Source organism: Zalophus californianus, chromosome 1 (genome assembly GCF_009762305.2).
Source record: "Zalophus californianus isolate mZalCal1 chromosome 1, mZalCal1.pri.v2, whole genome shotgun sequence".
Taxonomy (NCBI): domain Eukaryota; kingdom Metazoa; phylum Chordata; class Mammalia; order Carnivora; family Otariidae; genus Zalophus; species Zalophus californianus.
Window position 1 is genome coordinate 196994597 of NC_045595.1, and position 13757 is coordinate 197008353.

The window sequence follows — 13757 nt, forward strand, 5'->3', positions numbered from 1 at the left end:
ATGTATCCAAAATATTATGATTTCAACATGTAAGCAATATTTTAAAAGTGAAATATTCATCTTCTTTTGTTTTGTTTTTTGGCCTATCTTCAAAATGAATGTTGACTTTCCCCTTACAGAACATCCCAATGAGGCTTAGCAAGCATTTCTTTCTTTTTTCTTTTTTTTTTAAAGATTTTATTTATTTATTTGAGAGAGAGAGAGAATGAGAGATAGAAAGCACGAGAGGGAAGAGGGTCAGAGGGAGAAGCAGACTCCCTGCTGAGCAGGAAGCCCGATGTGGGACTCGATCCCGGGACTCCAGGATCATGACCTGAGCCGAAGGCAGTCGCTTAACCAACTGAGCTACCCAGGTGCCCAGCAAACATGTCTTTCAAATCCTTACTGGTCACGTGTGGCCAATGGCTACCATATTAGACAGTGCATATCAATGCACTAAACACTTTACCAAGATGTGCCTCTAATAATCTGTTCAACAGGGCGCCTGGGTGGCTCAGATGGTTAAGCGTCTGCCTTCGGCTCAGGTCATGATCCCAGGGTCCTGGGATCGAGTCCCGCATCGGGCTCCCTACTCCTTGGGAGCCTGCTTCTCCCTCTGCCTCTCTCTCTCTGTCTCTCATGAATAAATAAATAAAATCTTAAAAAAAAAAAAAAAAAAAAAAAAAAGAAAAAAAAAAAAAAAAAAAAAAAAAATAATCTGTTCAACATCCCCTTATGAATGCCCTGTCAGCACTTAAGGTCTATAGGGTCTAAAACAAAATACATTTCCCCCCTATACTCCCTTTGTCTCATACAAGCAAGTACCGACTCATACTCCCGACTTCCTTGTAGCTATCTATGGCCCCAACAATATAGTAATATTTAAGTTCCAAAACTACCCTAATATTAAGGAAGCAGAAGGAATCTTTCGGGTCAGCCAGTACTACCTTCAGGAATTTCCTCTACAAAAGGGGTTCTTATCCTTTGGCTAAGATCTCTGAACCTTTGGCTAACATCTCTAAACCTCCTGGTTTTATAGACAAAAGGTACGCACATGTTTGTTCCCCTCCCCCACCCCAGGGACAATATCCTGGCTTTAGAACTCAAAAGAGTTTGAACACCATGACCTAGGCTCAGCAGTGCCTCTTCTCTCCTCTATAATGGCCACACCCAATTTATTACCAAATTCTGTCCATTCAACCTTCCAGATTCTCTAATGCACACCTATTTCTACCTTCCCACTGTCACTGACATATCATACCCATATCTTCTGGATTCCTTTAGTTATGAGAGCAAGAAACTCTGCCAGGGAGCAATGGGACCAATCTGTCACTGATAGAAAGGCAGCTATGACTTGGTCACCCATGAACACCCATGACATGATCAGGTAGGTCGAAATGATTAAAAAATGGAATCAAAACCAAGTCAGTCGGAAGAAGAGTCGTGACTAGTGTTGTCGCCAGACTATACCAGACGGCATCAGAGCCCAGTGGTCTGATGGTGGGTCTCAGTGCTCTGAGAAGAGGCTGGCTGTGGCCCTTTTGTGGGGATCCTCAACATTTCCCTGCCCAGGTACCTACAGTAGACATGCTGCCAGTCCTGGTCTCCCTTGGCCACAATTTGTCCCATGCCAAAAGATTTGTTCTCATTTGCACAAGATGGTTCTTGGTATCCTCTAGTTGGACTGAGGATGCAGTTTAAGGACATGCCCTCCAGGTATGGGTAGAGGTTGTTTGCCTCCAGAGTCTAATGATTTCTCTCAGGCCCAGCCTTTCCAAGCCTGGTAACAGTTTTCTGGAAGTTGGACTTTGGGCTAACACCTTGACAACTGACTACCCCTTCCCTAGGTTTCTGTCTCCATTGCATCCTGCAGACCTCTGTCTCGTCAAACGTCCTTTTTCATAGATACACTGTCACTCCCCTTCTTACTTTTTCTTATGGGTGCCCCTCAGCCAAGAAATAAAATCAAAACTCTCTGTGACTTAAAGACTTCTCTGGGATCTTCCCTCAAAACTACCTTTTGTATCCTAACTTTCATATTTCTCTACCCATAACTAACACTCTAGAAGGGGGTTATCAGGGCCTCCTGGCTGGCTCAGTTGATAGAGCATGCAAAAAAAAAAAAAAAAAAGAAAGAAAGAAAAAGGAAGGCAAAAGGGGGATATCAGAGCTTTTGATCCCTTTGCTAGTCATTTGCCTTAGATTTTCAAAAGGACAATTTCAATCAATAGATAAGAGTCCCCGCACTAGATAAGAGTCCCACACTCTGAAACAGTCTCCTACTCAGGCGTGTCAGTGCATATTAACAAAGGTGATAGAATGGCCATGAATAATGTAAAGTACTTAAGTTGTCAGACCTCTCAGACCATAGGAGTCCTAACTTACATTCATAAGCTCATTCATGACCCTCTTTATCAGAGCCCCAACCCACTCCATGCAAACCTGAACAGGCAGGTGATAAGTCACCACTCCTTATGTCAGACATTGAAACTGAAAAATGGCCCCCGATTGCTACAAAAGAGACCAAATTGTTCTCTAGACACTATTTTGGCCCTGATGCAAATTCCTATATTGGCATCCTGCCATCTTCTCATTTCTACAAAGATTTCAGCTGCCTGAAAATTATTGATGTTTCACAAAGCAAAAGGATGATGGGATCCTCTACTATGTCTTCCTCAAGCAAGAACTGTTAATTCTGAGCTCAAACCCTTCAGTTGCTCGCTGTAAAACTCCCTCTGTTTTACAACAGTGCTGTAACTGAAACCATTCAATGTATTTCTCCCTCACACTGCCCATTAGTCAGAGTCCAAATTGCTTCATTTCATTAATGTCTTTATCTCTACCTACTGGTGTAAGCAGAATCAATTCTGAGAGGATATCCAGAGTATTTAGTTGCTCGTGTTATTCATCAAAATATCTACCTGGAAAAAAGAAGTCCAGTGTTGGGAGAAATAATGCTCAGTCATCACATCTCAGAGAAAATACCAAAACTGCCAGAATTGAGACCTGACAATACACCACTTCCTCACACTTCCAGTTCGATAAAGATTCAGGGAGCTCATAATCATGAATGCTGATTTTTACACAAACTGTCTTGTGAATTAGTTTTTAAAATAGTATTCAAGAATTACACAGGGCATATTTATTTGAAAACAAATTTACTTAAAACAATGAACATACTCATTTATATCTGGGAAATGGTGGATCAAATGTTAACTCAATATGTAATATCTCAAGGGAAGGAGGGAAAGGGGAATAAAAAAATTCACATCTCCAGAGGGGAGGGGTGGGGGAGGGGTGAAATCGGGGATGGGAATTAAAAAGGACCCTTGTCATGATGAGCTCTAGGTGATTAAAATTAAAGAAGAAGGAGGAGGAGAGGCACAAGAAGCCTGTGGGGTGCAACCCAAGTTTCTAGTTCTTTTTTTTTTTTAAAGATGTTATTTATTTGACAGACAGAGACACAACGAGAGAGGGAACACAAGCAGGGGGAGTGGGAGAGGGAGAAGCAGGCTTCCCGCTGAGCAGGGAGCCCGACGCGGGGCTCAATCCCAGGACCCCAGCATCATGACCTGAGCTGAAGGCAGACGCTTAACGACTGAGCCACCCAGGCGCCCCAAGTTTCTAGTTCTTGATCAGACCATTGGTAGCATGAGTGTATTCTCTTTGTGAAAATCCATCTAACTATATATTTAGGATTTGCACACCTTTTTGCATGTGTGATACTTCAACAAAAAGTTTTTTCAAAAAATATTCGACTGAGACAAGTAGAAATGCAATATAAAAATCATCCCCTTGGAGATTTTTCTGTATTAAAAAAAAAGTCATATCTCTAATCACACATTAATAGTGAGCAGAATGCTTTATTAATCACATAGAAAATTAGATCAATTAATCATCACTTGTGATTTTTCCTCTGCAATTGAAACAGCAAATGATTTTGTCTGCATTGATCACAGCCAGGGAAAAACTACTCGAATCTTGCTTTCTGTAAATTTTTGTTTCTACATCTAGGGAAAATGCAGCGTTATTTGGAACGTTAATCAAAGCTTTCTAACTCAAAGATCCTAAGTTTGAAATTCATCACATTTGTGATTCTCCCAAAACACTGTCAAAAGTTGGGATCTTTGTTTTCCTAACCTTTCCAGGTGTGCTTTAATGACACAATTATGAGGTTCTCTGGATTCTGATTTTAAAACTTGTACTGCAGAGAAGGGCCTTGAGTTTTTCATCTGTTTGCTACTATAACATAAATAGAATTTATTCATTCAGTCTTATTTCTTAGCAATAACAAGAAATGCATCTAATATGTGCCTTGCCCTCTGTAAGATACTCAGCACTCTTTATTATGTTAAAAATAATCATCATCTGTGTTTTGAAATATTCCATGTGAACTACAAATAAATAAAAGATAAGAATAAATGTCTATTAGGGCACCTGGGTGGCTCAGTCAGTTAAGCGTCTGACTTTGGCTCAGGTCATGATCCCAGGGTCCTGGGATCAAGTCCCACATCGGGCTCCCTGCTCAGCGGGAAGTCTGCTTCTCCCTCTGCCACTCCCCCTGCTTGTGTTCCCTCTCTCGCTGTGTCTCTCTCTGTCAAATAAATAAATAAAATCTTTAAAAAAAAAAAGAATAAGTGCCTATAAAGATACAGGTAAAACAAAGCTAGTAAAAAGTACATAAAAGGACTGAGGATACAAGTTACCGTTTTTTCCTGTAAATCTTGGTACGTTTTCAGGGAATCTGTATTTGCAGGACTTTGGAGGAAAAAATCAAAACGAGACAAAAGTTTTCTAGTTTCTTTTGAGTGACATAGATAGGGATGTTGGGAATGAAGGAAGGGGGAAGAAGCAGTCACAAGAAGTCACTCTGGGATGCTTGCTTCTCCATGATGGTCCATATGCTTTGTTTCCTCACCAAGTAGTATATTGGAAATACTCTGAACACATTGTTTTTAAAAAGTTTTGATAGATTCCCTAAAATGTTCTCTCTTATTCAGCTTTCATAAGTAATATTTACAAAGAGTTTTTGGTTATAAAGGAAACCTTTCATGCTAACTGACAGTGAACCGTGATTGGTAGAGAAATATAATAAAATGTTAATGTTGGTAATGGGTATTTTTTTCTTCTATATACATTTTTTCATCTACCAAATTATCTAAAGTGGACCTGTATATAACTCTTAAAGGAGTTAAAAATATATGATAAAACCCCACACTGAATGCTGTATATGGAGCAAAGGGTATGAGCTGAGGGAGTTTGGATTAGAAAAAAAAGAACACTAACAATTAGTGATGGTTTACTTTGGTTGAGTGGAACCATAAATAATTTTGTTTTCTTTTTATTTTGCCAATGTTCCTATAATGAGAAGTTATTACCTTTATCATGGCAAGGTGGTGGGAGGAAGCAAGTCCTCCATTTGCTTTTTTAAATAATATTTAAAATATAAAATAAAGAACCCAGATGGAGAGGTTCACCTTGGGTAGCTAGGACACAGCTGAGAGAAGAAATGAAGAGCCAATCCCGGTTTGGACTTCCAGTGATTCAAGTTGCAGTAGGAGGAAGCACAAGTCTCCAAGAGGGAGAAAAAGCAATATTTTGTGTGAGGGAATGGGCTCCAGTGCATTGACTACTTAGATAGCCTTTCAGGGATTCTCAGGGCTTTTGAAAATGAAAATGCTTTTCTCTACCAGAGTACTTTTGAAATAGACAAAGATCAACCTGTCTCTCCTCCATGAGGGGGGCTTTCCAGGCATATCGTAGGAAAATTATAGCAAGTCGTGTCTGATGGAGAGTCCTGTTAACACTCCCCTCCCCCATGAGTCATTCAGGCATTCATCACACCCACAGACCCTCTACTCACACTGGTTGGTGAATGTGTGACTTGAAGGCTTACTGGAGCCTCTCCTCATCCACTGAGCTGAAGCCTCTCAGAAACCACACTCAGCTCCAAGCACAGCCTGTGCCACAAACTTTGGCCTCAAGGACTCAGAGACTGTTCTTGGTCATCACAGAATTAGTCAACAGGAACTTGACCTTGTTGGGGGAGTTTTCCAGGCTTCACCTCATCTCTCAATTCCAGAAAGCTAATATGAGAGATACACAAAACCTACACAAGTACTGCTGCAAAACCAAAGAGAAAATCAAAAATGTTATAGAAAGCCCGAGACCATTTCAAATGCCAAAAATACTCAGCCTTTTCAGTCAATGCAATTATTCAATTATATTCTTTCATTCAAGTCAAGCGGTTCACTTAAAGAAATAATATGGACATGAATATATTCTACATTATAATACACAAGCGAGAGATTAAATGGATTCTTTTCTAAAGTTTTAGAACTTTAGAAATCTGAAATTAGTTACCTCTGTAATATATATCAGTTTCAGAAAATTATGATGTCTAAAAATCTGCCCTGAAAGAACTTCCAATCTATGTTATTACTTACATTTGAAATTTCAGATTGTTTATGCAATGTAATCTTTTAATAGTCTTACTTAGAACAAGTGTTCCTTTAAAAAAAATTATGCCTTCAGTTTCTGAATTTAAGTTTAATCATCTTATAATTATATTAAAATGTTCTAAAAGCATTTTAATCTAATATCTGATTTCATGGAATCAATTTTTTATCCTACACAAATTGAGTCTTAACTAATTTCAGGAAGAAAGATCTCTCTGTAATTTAGACCTCAAAATAAAATTCAACTAGCCATAAGCCATTAGATGCCTGTCTTGTGGGCAGTTGGAATTTATTTATGAAAGAAGTGGTCAAGCCCTAGAGACCTAAACAAGGGTATAAGATTTCTAATAATTGAAATGAAAAATTCATTAATTAAGGTATTAACTAGACTAAGGCATAGGGGAATGAAGTGTTCTTTAATGAGATTTAGATCTAGAATATATGGTTTTCCAGAATAGAATTTGTGTCCTCTGGTGGGATTTTTGAATGGTAGCTACTTTACCAGGGCAAAGAAGTCAATGGAGAAATGATAATGAAAACACTCCCACCTGGAGAATGCCAGGTGCGGGTGGTGTGAGTGCCACTACATGAGAACTGAGGGTTTATCCCAGGGTACCAAAACTTTCTGGCAGAGGAGGGGTGAAGAACAACTCTTGATACATGGTAAGTACCATATAAGTGTTTTTTATTATTATTAACAGGTCAGAACATAGGAAAAATGTGGTGAGCAGCATATGGGACAAGTGACACCATATATATTGAGCTAACTATTCTAGATATAGTTAGGGCCAGCCTCGGAGCAAAGGATTAAAAAAAAAAAGTTGTTTATTTGGATATGGTTCATTGCCTATCTGAACATAAAGCAAACTTAATTCTTAACAATCTTTTTTTTTTTTTTTTTGCTGATTTAGGTTTGTCATGTTAAATGGTTGACCAGCATAATTGAAAGGGCATATGGGTTAACACACATTCTCATTGAAGTCATGATTCACTTGAAGTCACAGTTATTTCCTCTAATCTTGAGGTATCGCTGTATGCTTAAGGATGAGTGATTCCAAACTCCAGAGCCACAGCAAGAGCCCATATGAAGATCTTTAATTTACCGGTGAGAACAAAGGACCCAGAGAGTCTGAGGGTGGGAGACAAGAGAGTTGGAGAAAACAAGTAGGTTGGGTCAAGGATTTGCTTTTAAAGGTAACCTCTGACTGAATCTGATTATATGTGATGTGACCTAAAAAGAGCGAGAATGATTTGTAATTAGAATCAGGATGCATGAAGTTCACTTTATGTTCATACTTCTTTGAATGATATTAAATATATTTATTGCTCTTTCCTCTCTACAAAAGGGCAAGGGACCTATTTTTTATGAACCTGCTTAAAAATATATAAAAAATCCAAGGCAGCTTTCTTGGTGTGGGAGTTGTTTTATGGCAGTTGAATAGAGATCATCGTTCCAGTTAAAGTTCTGCACACAGGGAAGTGTGAAATATCTACTGAAGACATATGTAATATAAAAAATTTAAGAAAGTTGAAGTAACATTTGTTCCTCCCTAGGGCTAGATATATATTTGAATATTTTAATAACAGTTAAAAAGACAAACTTTAGGAGGATTCTAAAGCAGGACATTAGTCAATAACTTTTAGGAGTACTTGGAATTTTGAAGAAAACTTAAAATAAATTCTAAAGCTGAGAGGAAATGGACAGACTCTCTAAAGGAGAATTATCAAGCTCAGGAAAATAAACATTCTAAAGACAAGTTTTGATTTGTAACATAATTTTTTTAGTTCAACATTTTATTATTTCAACAATAAAAACAGTGTGGCGATTAGTATTATGTCTCAACTTGACTGCACCATGGGTTGCCCAGATATTTGGTCAAAACTTATGCTGGGTATGGCCATGAGGGTGGTTTAAAATGAGATTCACATTTGATTCAGTAGACTAAGTAAAGCAGATTGCTCTCCATAATGCGGATGGGCTTCATCCAAGTAGTTGAAGACTTGAACAAAAGGGCTGGCCCTCACACAAGTAAAAGAGAACTCCTCCCACCTGACTGCCTTGAACCAAGATACTGTTATTTTCCTGCCTTCAGACTCCAACTAAAATAGCAACTCTTCTTGGGTCTTGAGCCTGGCAACTTCAGATTTTTAGACTTCTCAATCTCCATAATTGCATGAGCCAATTTCTCATAAGAAATAGACAAACATATGGTTCTGTTTCTCTGGAAAATCTTAATACAAACTAGGAATCCCACAATCCTAATGGGCACATTGAACATTTGTCCAGGCGAATGACTCAAATCAGATGATCTCGCCCAGTGCCTTAGCTGTGGCAGCTATTTCTTGACTTATAACTTATTTCTTGAATGCATGAATGTGAATATTTGAATAAATAAAAACTTGAATGCATGGATAAATAAATGATTCAATGTTAAAATGATCAAGTCATTTCAGAATAAAAATGGATGTTTCTCCAATCATTCAAGACTGAGAGTTTTTCAAAAGCAAGTGCTCAGAGGGCTAGCTTCTTTCCTACCCAATGTAAAGCAACGCCAAATGACCCAGAGAGATTTCTGGAAACTGAAGGCTGGATATGTCCACGTGGACCAAATATCCAGTTGAAAACTGACCAGTGCAGACTATCTTTTAGAGTGGCCAATGTGTTCCCACAAAGGAATGGGTTTCAAAGGCAACATTATTCAAAGCCTTCACCTCCTTAGACATTTCACACTCTGTACTTTGCTGAAGCAAAGCTGATCACCACTGCTTTCTTGCAACCTCTCCTCTCCTGCAACAGACACCCATCTCTTAAAATCTAAGAGGCTGAAACAAATGGAAAATTCAAACACACACAAATCCAAAACGCTTATCCTTTCTATCATACTAAAGTCTAGGGGGAAATGACATTCGTTGTCTGAAAAAAAAAAAAGAAAGAAAGAAAAGAAAAATCAGGTAGAAAGGCACACCCCTCTTATTCTAACTCTGTTAAGGGTCTCTATTGTTTAAAAAAAAAAAAGTATTAGAAATGGGGATTTTTTTTTAAGCTAATTGAACATTTACCTAAAAAGATTCATCTTAAAGTTATTGAGCCCTAAATCTAGTTCTGTGACCTCATATTTCTTTTCTCAACTAATCTATAAAACAATGCTTTAAGGAAGTTATTATTGTCTTCATAATGAAATTAATATTCGAGTGGGTTTTGTAATTTACCCCTATTCAGATGTATTGGGTGTCAGGGCCCAAATTCATCCTGTCATTTTGACTCAAGAAATTTCAACTGCATTCATTCTGAATTTAAATATAATTGTATGGTCAGACCCATAGTTAGCCACTCTGTGAAGTTCTGGCCAAAGGCAGCAATGATTTTGATTATCACAGACAGTACTACAGACATTAAACTGACACCTACTGAGAGACATTCTGGATACGGTGGTTTGGAAGGTCTATGCCTAGAATTTTCTAATGCTCCTGATAAAAGCCCTGATACCTGGGATTCTTGGTATGTTATCCTCTGTGAATGTGTCCAAACTGCAAGACTCATATCAGATACACTCAGGCAGAATTCAAGAGGCCTCCCTCACTTTTATATATCATGTATCTGAGTTAGGAAGAGAACCAAAAAATGAAATCCTAACCTTTTAAAATGTGTGTTTGCTTGAACTACTTCAGTTCAGGCAGAGGTGTGCTGGCAATCATATTACTCTGTAATTTATCTTCTCCAGAAACAAAACCAGACCATCACATACCTCTGCGGTGACTTTGTATATTGCACACACATACACACACGAACTTCTTGCACAACCCTTTCATTATTTCATTGTCTAAGTGTGTTCACTCCAACTGGAAGACACTTTCAGAAATGTCAAGCAATTACTGACTTCTGAGTCTTTGTTAGCAAAACAATGAAATAAACCACAATTTCCTGCCCCTAGCACTTCACCACATGGTGCTGGTGCAGTGCCTAGCCATGAAATGCCAGATGGCCCAGAGACATCAATTGTTCAAGAATAACATCAGATACACTTTGAATAGAAGTATATTTTAACAACATCCCTGCTGCTGTCATGGGGGCAAGAAGTCTTACAGCTGCTCTCACACTTGAGCTTTTACAGCTAGTATAGAGGACAAACTTCTTTAGAAACTTTCCTGGAGGGCCATATTACCCTTAACCATGAATCCTTCTAGTATCACTGGAGGTTTATGTCTAAAGCCTAGAACCAAATATTTATTTGGACATTTAGAAAAGTAATATTGAATACTTATGCCATGAGTCATTACCTTGCCAATCCCCAATTTCATTGTCCTGTGTCACTGAAAATGTTGATGCTAGAACATCAAATCCTACAGGTGTCTCTGAAGGATGTTAACCTATCCTGAGGTTGGTGTAGAGAGAATATCTAGTAGAGAAACTGCCTGGGAAACAAAAACAATTACAAACCCATGTAAAACTCCTTAGATTTCAAAAATTAAATGGAATCATCCTGATATTTTGTCAATTCCTCAAAGTAAAGATCAGAAATTTATTTCCATGAATGCATTGACTAAAAGTGAAAATCTACCAACCTGTTAATTGATTTTTATATTGAATAAAATTTTAATTAAGTAAAAATAGTATATGTTGTACTACTTAGCACAAAACTGCAAAAAGTAATGTTACGCCCTTGGGAAGCAACCAAGAACCTTGGACAAAAATCAATATTGACTTTTCCAGACTTTCCAAGAGAAGAAAGTCTGGATTGTGGTAATCTCCTTTGTAAAATGAGCTGTAAGATCCATATAACCATCTAAAAATGTAGCCACTATAATCTCTAAATTGTGATCGCCAGACATTAAAATTTCTGCCAACTAATCTGAATTCTTTGTCCACATTTCTCCAAACAATATGGGCAAAGAATTCAGATGAATAAAAATATGCTGAAGTGCATTGCTGGAGGACACTGATCGAATTTAAATAACCAATATAGAGCTTTTCTCAATTTACTTTTTACAAGTTATATACCAAATTATAAGATAATGCAATGTGTTGTCATTATCACAGGATGTTGAAATATAAATGGATTTTTCCCTAAAGCTCCCACTTTCCCTCTCCACTTGCTCACCTAATTCAGGCAAATAGTCTATTCTAGTTATTTCCTGAGGATGTGGGTGTGCCAGGGTAGGGTGGAAAACAGAAGCTTCCTATGAGTCCCTGGTTTATTTTTCCAAATCCTAATGCCATAAAATGGTTATGTGAGGAGCAAAAATGAATCTGGGGGAAGTTATCAAAAATTATTAAGGGAGGGATTTTCCCCGAAAACGAGAAAAATAATCTACTAGGCTGGGGGACAGAAGAAGAAAGACAAAGTATGGTGGTTTAGAGAGAGACAGTATTGACTCTGCTCTCCATCTTAGAACTTCAGTGAGGAGGCAAGACCCTGATGTGGAGACAGAGAATAAATGTGGATATTTGCCCCTTTTCCTAGATCATAAACCCATAGAAGTGATAGAGTCACAAATTAGACATCAAGGCAAATTAAGCCATAGATATGTCCCAGGAGAAGTCCCTTACCAGGGAATAGCATAAAAGCTATAGAATGATGTTTCAGTTTTCAAGCCTGGCATGAAAACATCAGAGACCGTTGGAACTGAAGCCTTAGGTAGACAAGAATGAGAGTCGTCTCAGTAGTTTACTGTATGGATCAGGGAGCAAGGACCAAATGGAATCAATGGATTGATCAACAAATATCTCTGTGGACAGATGACTCAAAAACAAGATGGGTCATACATCTTAAAATTACATACATCTCCCTGGAACTTAGACCCAAGCCAGGGAAAAGACAGTTTAAGTGTCTGATGTCCTAAGAAACTAAAGATTCAAAGAGGCCTTGCAGATGATGCCACCCCCTGGAGCTGCCCCCACTGCCCAGCCATGGTCAACCCCACTGTGTTCTTCAACATCACTGTGGAGGGCAAGCCCTTGGGCCCCATCTCCTTCCAGCTGTTTACAAAGTTCCAAAGACAGCAGAAAACTTTTGTGCTCTGAGCACTGGGGAGAAAGGATTTCATTATAAAGGTTCCTGCTTTCACAGTATTATTCCGGGATTTCTGTGCCAGGGTAGTGACTTCACACACCATAATGGCACTGGCAGCAAGTCAATCTATGGGGAGAAATTTGATGATGAGAATTTCATCCTGAAGCATATAGGTCCTGGCATCTTGTACATGGCAAATGCTAACGGTTCCCAGTTTCTCAACTGCACTGCCAACACTGAGTGGTTGGATGGCAAGCATGTGGTCTTTGGCAAGGTGAGAGAGGGCATGAATATTGTGGAAGCCATGGAGCGCTTTGGGTCCAGAAATGGCAAAACTAGCAAGAAGATCACCATTGCTGACTGTGGACAAATCTAATAAATTTGACTTGTATTTTATCTTAACTACTGGACCATTCCTTCTGTAGCTCAGGAGAGCACCGCTTCACCCCCATCTGCTCGAAATATTCTATAATCTTTGTGCTCTCACTGCACTTCTATGGGTCCATATTTTCCTTACTCTCCTCCAAGTCTAGCTGGATTGCAGAGTTATGTATATGATTATGAGATAAAAATTCATATAATAAAATAAAGATAAACAACAAGAAAGATTCAAAGAAGAAATTTAGTTGATATGTAGAAGAATCAAGTCATGTTTCTTACATTTCTGGTTTATTTTGGACTGAGATTTGTACCTGTTATAACAGATAATGTAATTAACACTTACATCATGAATTACTGTTTGTTAGTTAGTTTCCAAGTACCCTGATCTCCCAGATTTTCCTAATATCATGAACACAGTGAAACTGTAGGGCATCACCTATAGAACCATCTAATTTGTTGTCATCTGTCATGTTTTTCACTTCATATATTTGCTCACATTGTGCATTTCCCTTCTTTCTTTCTTTTCTCCAGTTTTTTAGTGAAGAGCTACTATGTGCAAACCATGATAGAGTAATAGTGTCTTTGTCATTTAAGTCCCACGTTCTATGATTTTATATGAGCTATCATTTATTGTACGTTAATCATAGTAGGAGCTTTACAAAAACTATCTCCTCTTCACAAACACAAAAGTGTGAGTTCAGCATCATGATTCCTTTTTTACAAACTGAAAACAGAAGTTTGGAAAAGCTGCATAACTTGCCTAAAGTCAAATGGATTGAAAGTAAAGGAGATGAGCCTCAAAATCTCTTCTGTTTCTAAACCACCAGCCCAAGTTGATCTCTGGTTTGCTACCACCTTTTGAAGACATTGTCACTTCAACGTATAGTACTTAATTTTCTTTTTTCTTTTTTTTCCCTTTCTCATCACA

General features: G+C 38.3%; 1 pseudogene; it reads left to right on the plus strand.

Annotated features, from left to right (window-relative positions):
* The first annotated feature begins 12345 nt into the window (after positions 1-12345).
* LOC113917764 lies at positions 12346-12824 on the plus strand (annotated as a pseudogene).
* The last annotated feature ends 933 nt before the right edge of the window (positions 12825-13757 follow it).